This window comes from Cucumis melo, chromosome 5, assembly GCF_025177605.1.
Source record: "Cucumis melo cultivar AY chromosome 5, USDA_Cmelo_AY_1.0, whole genome shotgun sequence".
Classification (NCBI taxonomy): Eukaryota; Viridiplantae; Streptophyta; class Magnoliopsida; order Cucurbitales; family Cucurbitaceae; genus Cucumis; species Cucumis melo.
Genome location: NC_066861.1, coordinates 25,667,298 through 25,674,991, shown reverse-complemented (window position 1 = coordinate 25,674,991; position 7,694 = coordinate 25,667,298). Strand labels below are relative to the sequence as shown.

General features: G+C 28.8%; 1 long non-coding RNA gene across 1 annotated transcript; it reads left to right on the top strand.

Moving 5' to 3' along the window:
* The first annotated feature begins 502 nt into the window (after window positions 1–502).
* Window positions 503–2,135, top strand: LOC127149406 (uncharacterized). The gene is made up of 3 exons (XR_007820929.1): window positions 503–645; window positions 1,440–1,480; window positions 1,925–2,135. It is a non-coding gene; the product is annotated as an uncharacterized LOC127149406 (long non-coding RNA).
* Window positions 2,136–7,694: the final 5,559 nt, after the last annotated feature.

The window sequence follows — 7,694 nt, the reverse complement described above, 5'->3', positions numbered from 1 at the left end:
TTAAGAAAAACTCACATATTATATTATTATTCAGGAAACAAATATAATTATATATAGTAAATTGTTTCATTTAATGAGAAAATAATTATTTACATACACATGGTAGGGTTGATCGAATAACTCACTAGAGTTGTAGACCGGTTCCACGACTTCAATGTCTTGTCATATCGAAGTCGTGGACCAAATACACGACTTAACCTAGGAGTCTACAACTTTTGATGAGATCCACTACAAGAAAACCCCCTATTATGATAGTTGGTTCCATCCCAAATTGAAAGGATGGAACAAATAACTGTCATCAAATGTCAAAAAGCGGGATTTTGGCGGGAAAAGACGGTAATTTCGGAATGCCCAAATACATGACAGTTATTTGCTGTCATAATATGTAAGGGCATTAAAAAAATTAATTAATTTTTTTATTAAAATAAAAAATAATGAAAAGGTAAAATCTCTCCTTCACCCAAAACACTCACGCACACTCCCCTTTCCTTCTTCAAAATTCCTCACGTTCCCGTCTCCTCCCTCAACGCTGCCATCGGCTGTCTCCTCCCCTTCCCGTCTCCTCCCTCAAGCAAAACCCTTACGCACATTCTCCTTCCCGTCTGTGGTGACCGGCTTTTTTCTCGGACGATGGTTTATTGCAAGGTATTGTATAGACATTTTTCCTTTCTTCCTTCCTTTGGCCTCTACTCCGGCAAGAAAGTTTGGTCTCGTAGATGTTGCTTTTCTACTTCTAGCTGATCTATTTTATCTTTCAATCTCATAATTTGCTCTTCTATCTTCAAAACTTTTTTGCTGATCTATTTTATCTTTCAATTTCATAATTTGCTCTTCTATCTTCAAAACTTTTTTCTTTAAATTTATAAGCTTTGATTTTGTTTATTTCTTTAAATTCTCCCATGGTCTGGCTTCCCGATGTACTACGTCATTTTCTGAACAACCCCATTTTACTAGAGCTTGAATTGAAATTGGGAAAATTTTTGAAGGAGTGATAGCTGGAGCATAATGTTGTCCAAAAGAAAAAGGAAAACCACATGTATTTCTGTTTTAGCTTCCTATTATGTATCACTAGCGAGTGAAGTTCTACTTTCAAATAACAAGGTCTTGAGAATACGTTTTCTTGTTTGTAATTGTTAATTGTTCTAGTGTAAATTGGGAAAAAAAAGCTTTTTATATTTTCTTAGCACGATGTTAGATCAATGTTATTTTCTTGTTTTAGGTTCAAAAGAATTTCATGTCAATGCATAAAATTGGAAGTTGGAAGTGCAAGATTATGTATGATAGGTGATTGATTGGAACTTAATTTGTATATTGATGGTTTTGTGAAATATATTATTCGCTATATGATGAAGCATTTTGGTAGCTTACAATGTGTTTGATGAAATGCTTCAATGAAGCATTTGGTTGATTTTTAATTGATTTTTGTTTGTTTGAATTAGAAAATCAAGGTCAAGGGAGATTTCATGCCTATGGGAGGATAGTATGCTATTGTGGATTTTCTTTGACATTTGTTGTGGATTTTCATTGATGTCTGGCTATTACTTTAGTTTTTAGGACATTCATTCCCTTGCCATGACTTTTAGTTTTTTTATCCTCTAATGTATATAATTTTTATGGTATATCATATGTAGTTAAGGTAGAATTTCTGAACTTCTCTTGCTAAGATAGAATTAATAGATTTCAAGTAGTTCTTAATATACGTATGAGACTCTTAAAACTGCAAAGCTTAAAATAGTGTAACTAAAAACTCTAAAGGGGCCTTCTGGATGATTTTTAATCAAGAAATAAAATTTGATGCTAATTAAGTAAAACTGATGTTGCTTGATCATTTTTTATTAGTCTCTATCTCTACTTGGCAATGGCATCACCCATAAAACCTCAGAGTTTAGACTTCCATTGCATTTCCTATTTTGTTTGGGTTTAGGTAACCTTGGTAGGGGAGCTGCATCGAAAGGATCAAAGCTTGGCGGTGGCGGTGGCAAACGTTGATCTCTCTATGCTGTAAGCTAAGAAGAGTAGTAAGCTTTTGATTGTCTTTCGAATAGCAAGCCTGAGTAAAAGATAATGTTTGTTTATTTCCAAAATTTTGAATGGATAAATTATTGCACTTATGTTATAAATATCAGAGTTCTGCATTTTGTTTCCTTGTTAAAAAAAAAAAATATGAAAGTGGTTTTATTTTTACTGCTTAATGTGGGGCAAGGGGCTTGTGATTCATATCCTTATGTCACTTTGTTGCTTATTAGCATTATTAACCTTCGAGTTTGATGACCTAATTAACTTTTGTTGTGTGTAGTTGTTCCTGATATCATTGTTTGAGCTTCTTTTGCAACTTCTCAAACAATGAAATTCATCTTGTTGTATAAAACTTCTCAAACAATGGTATAAAACTCAAACAATGAAGTATAAGATATATCACACAGGTTAAGTGATATGAAAATCCATTCCCGATATAGTTGAACTAAAAAATTTGTAACGAAATTAAGAGTCTTACATTTTCAACTTTTTGATTAAAAAACCTATTTTGAATTTTGGTTTTCAGATACTTAATTATTGTTTATGATATAGTTAGCAATGTGTACACCCTCTTCTTTGGTTCTAGAATCTATATGTTGCCTTGTGATTTTTGGATGTAGAAAATTTTGGAATCTTTTCTTTGCAAATATGGCATTTGCTTTGTTGTATCTGTCCTATTAAGAGATCATTCCTTGCCCACTTTTTTCTAACATTCCAAATATTAAATCATGTTAAGTTCATTAAATAATTATTGGTAGATAAACTTTTGGTCCCATTTGATAAAGGTTTAGTTTTTAGTTTTCTACTCTTGAAATTTATGTTCATTTCCTCCCAAAATGTCCATACTATGATTTTCACATTTCTTTAAGAAACTGTTAGGTATTCTCTAGTATGGGGTTAGGGGTATAAGGTTAGTTAATTGAACCAAACCATGTGTGATTGTATGTAGTTATTTAAATAACTTGTTTGTAACAAACCATGTATGTACCAACACTTAAAGCGATATTATAAAGTGTATGTTTCTTTATATTAAAGCGTTTACCGTTTCTTTCCATATGTGATTGTATTGGTCTGTGTAATGGCAGAGTAACATGAAAAAGAAAAAAAAGTGACTAAAAACAAAATTATGACATTTAAATGTAAAAAAAAACCGTCATCGAAAAAGTTTTATTGACAGTTAATTAATGTCATGGAAAGTGAAATGATGACAGTTAATAAGTGTCATAAAAGATAAATAATGACATTTAATATCTATCATATAATATTAACAATGACAGTTATCCGATGACATAATAAACAATGATAATTATTAACTGTCATCGAAAATAAATAATGACAATTATAATTTGTCATAAGATATCAAATTCGTGACATTTATTCTATGTCATGAAAAACCACATTTCGTGACAGTTTGAAGAACTGTCATAAAATACTTTTCATGACTGCCGCATCAATGACTGTAAAAAACTGTCACGAAAGCTTTTAATGACAACATTTAACTGTCATCGTAGGTTATTTTTCTACTAGTGAGAATATCCAATGGATGCACCTTGACATTGCTGGCCCTGTTTGGAATACTAAGAAGAGTGTTGGAACTGGATTTGGTGTTTCCACGTTAGTGGAGTGGGTTCTGAAGAATGCTTCTTAAGATCGAGTCCAATGGTAGTAGAGACTTTAAAAATAAATCTACAACGTACTCTCGAGTGGATGCTATGAATCTTGAAGAGTTGTCTATATTGATCTTGTATGATGTATAAGTAATTTCAATAAAGACTCATGTTAAGGATTCTTGTCTATTCTTGGAGGTTTCAACTTTATTTTATCATATTTGTCTCATTGGTAATTAATTACACCTTCATTCATCTACTGCCTCATTTGCTTTTAGAGTATGTTTTTGTGACAGAACTACACATTAACTAAAAACTAATGGAAGAATGCATTAATGTTATTTAAAATTAGACATTGATGTTTGTAAGTGAGTATTTAATGAAAAATTGAAGATAAAAATGTAAAATATCGAATTTTATGGACCAAATTGAAACAAAACTCAAATGTCAATGGTAAAATTGTAACATTTTAATACTTAGAGACTACGTCGAAACGAAAATCAAAACTTAAAAAACTAAACTAAAGATATAATATTTTGAAACTTAGGGACTTGATAGAAACTAGACTCACCGAAAAAGTATTTTTCCCAAAATAAAATATATACCCATGAACTATGGACGGTTGGCTTCATTTTTAACCTGTTTGAATTTATTTTGAAACAACCTTCGAAAGTTTATGTTTTGTAAAGACTATTATCTCATCCTAGTTAAAGACCGATGATTCTAGCCACTTACGGTACGGTTAAACAATCTCAAGAACCGTTTAAAACATTTTTTCTAAACTTCAAGAACTAAAAAGTGTATCTTTTATTACCTTAGAAATCTCTTATTTCGATAGCAATAGCAACATCACATCAAAATCCTCTATCTTAGTTTGTCAGGTACATTTTCAAATATAATAAAATGAATTAAAATATTAATGAAATATAGCAAAATTTTGGATTCTATTAATGATAGATAGTAATAAACGTCTATCAATATTTATTATTGATATAATATGAAATTTTGCTATACTTTATAAATATTTTTGTTAAAATTAACATTTTTTTTTTGCAAATCCCCTTTATTTTTGTTACTATGTGCTTTAATTTATTTACTTACAATAATTAATAAAAGACCTGAATATCAAATATTTTAAACTTTCAATTATTTTTTTTTTAAAATCATTGATATTTCCTGAAATATTAAAAGGTTTCAAATATTAAAGGTATGTTTGGGGGAAGGAAAGGAAAAGGAAAGGACTATATAATCCTTTCGATGTTTGGGACAAGGAATAAGAGGAGGGAAAGGAATATATTTAATCCCCCTTATTCCTTCTTAATCCTTCTCTTTCTTCCTCTCAATCTCCTCTTGTTTTTTCTCTTTCTTTCTTAAATGGTGCGAAGATATTATTTTTATTATTTTAAATTAAGAAATTTATTATTTTTTTTTTATTTTAATATTATATTTCAAAATAGAGTTGTATGCTATAATTGATGTTCATCGTTTAACTGCACTCGAAAAAAAAACATTTGTTTCCCATATTTCATTTCGTTTCAATGCTATTACGTTGGTTGTCATTTTTTTTAAATCGATTGTCAACGATAAGTAATTTTCCGTTGTACTTACAACATCAATTTAAAGAAAATACATGTAATTTCTTTCGCAAGTAATGCATCAATTAATTTTTTGACACGAAAAGCTTGCGAACGAAACGTTCAAAATTAACATTATATCTACAAAAGCTAATGAAATATGTTTTCCAATAAAAATTCCAAATTTTGGTAAATAAAATATAAATATTTGTATATTGGATTTATAATACGAATTTAAAAAAATACATTTGTACGAATTAGAAAATATAATAAAAAATTTTAAATCGATTGTTAACGACATGCAATTTTTCGATATTGCAATTACAACATCAATTTAAAGAAAATACATGTACTTTCTTTCACATGTAACACATCAATAATTTTTTTGACACAGAAAACTTACATACAAAACGTTCAAAATTGACATCGTATTTACGAAAACTAATGGGATATGTTTTCTGATAAAAATTTCAAATTTGGTAAATAAAATACGAATATTTGTGTACATGATTTACGATATGAATCTTTAAAAAATTATATTTGTACTAATTAAAAAAAGAAATAATAAAAAAAATTGTCATATTCTTCCCCACTTATTCTTTCTCCCAAACAAGGATTATAAATAATGTCTCGTAATCCTTCAACTTATTCTTTCTTCCAAACAAAGATTATAAATAATCCTTTCACTTATTCCTTCCCCCAAACAAGAATTATTATAATATTTTCCTTTTCATAATCCCTTATTTTCCTTATTCATTTTCTCCCTTATTCCTTTCCTTCCCCCAAACACATTCTAAATGTTCTGCGAACTCCTCAATTTCCTACTATTATAAATTATGATTTATTTTCTAACAAATGTTTGTAGGGTTAGTGTGAAGAAAAACCATGAATAGTACTTCTTTTTTTTTTGAAGAAATGTGATAGATTTCTTCTAAAATAAGTGCGTATTTCGAGGAGTGATTTGTATGGATGGTTTCCATTTGGCGGTCTAAATGAAAAACGGCTCAGTTTTTAAGAGTAAATGATAAGTGACCTCTTGTTTACGTCAGCACCTTGTGAATTTACTAATTCGTCACTGAAAATCATACTTGATGCTCTATGCTTTTCTATTATATGCCCTATGTTATATACTAAATCATCGATCCTCGATATTCGATGTTTGATGCTTAATGTTTCATACTCGATGCTCAACATTTTCTTTATGTTATATATATTTGCCTCGATACTTAAAAGAAGACAAGAAAAAAGAAATGAAGAGTAGAAATGCAGAAAAAAAATGAAAGAAGAGATTCAGAATAAAGATCGAAAAGAAAAAAAAGTATAAAAACGAAAGATGAAATGCAGAAAATCGTAAAATAGAAGAGGAAGAGAATTGCAAAGGAAGAAAAGAGAAAAAGAAAACATTTAAAATTAAAGTTGTAATTTGACACGATAATGACATAAGCAAAAGAACACTTTTCATTAGTTTTAGAAAAAGTATTCATTTTTTATTTAGACGGCCACTTAATCTAAATTTTTCTATTTTCAATCGCATCTTTTTCTATTCTCTTCTTGAAGTTACCTAATTGATATTATAACCAACAATTTCGTTTTGAATAATGCATTTCTTTTTCCTTTACAAGCCCATGAATAAAACTTGCACACAAAGGGAGGGAGAGGAATATAGTCAGCAGAAGTGACCAAAGAAATGTTATTTTTAGATATAGCAAAATGAACTAAAATATTTATAGAATATAATAAAATATGATTAATTATATGTATTTATTGTCATGATAAACATAGCAATAGTCTATTGTCGATAAACTATGATATTTTTAAAACCTCTCATTTCAATATCGATAGTATATTTTATGTCGATTGAACTATTTTAAAGGACTATTAGATTAAAAAGATTGATTAAATATTAAACCATCCACACAAACTAACATTAAGAACATTTTTAAGCTAGAAATTAAGCCAAATTACAGAAATTAAACAACTTCTTTCTCTTATCACGTGCTTTAATACATGTACTAAGAATAATTAATAAATGAAGTAAAAGAATAGAGTAAAATATCAATTAACCATTTAAACTTTCATTTGTTTTAAATTTGTTATTGATATGTTGAAATACTAAAACTTTTTTTTTTCTTTGTAACTCATCAATTTCCTACAATTATAAATATGACCTATTTTCCTTTTATTTGGTCACACAACACATAGCACTTCTTCTTCTCTATTTACTTCTTTTTTTCCTTGGTACTCGATGATGATAATGATCACATATTGTTGGTGTTAGAGTATATCGAAAAAATGTGGTATTTTTTAATTATCATAAGAACAAAATGAATATCTTCTCACAAATTATATCACACAACGATAAATCTATACTGTTTTGAATGTCAAGAAAACTCGCGAAAACTAATCGTATATTAGCGGAAAAAAATGATTTACAAAATGAAATGAAATTAAGAAATGTATACAAAATGTTGAAATGAAGTAAGAGTCAAAGTGAGGC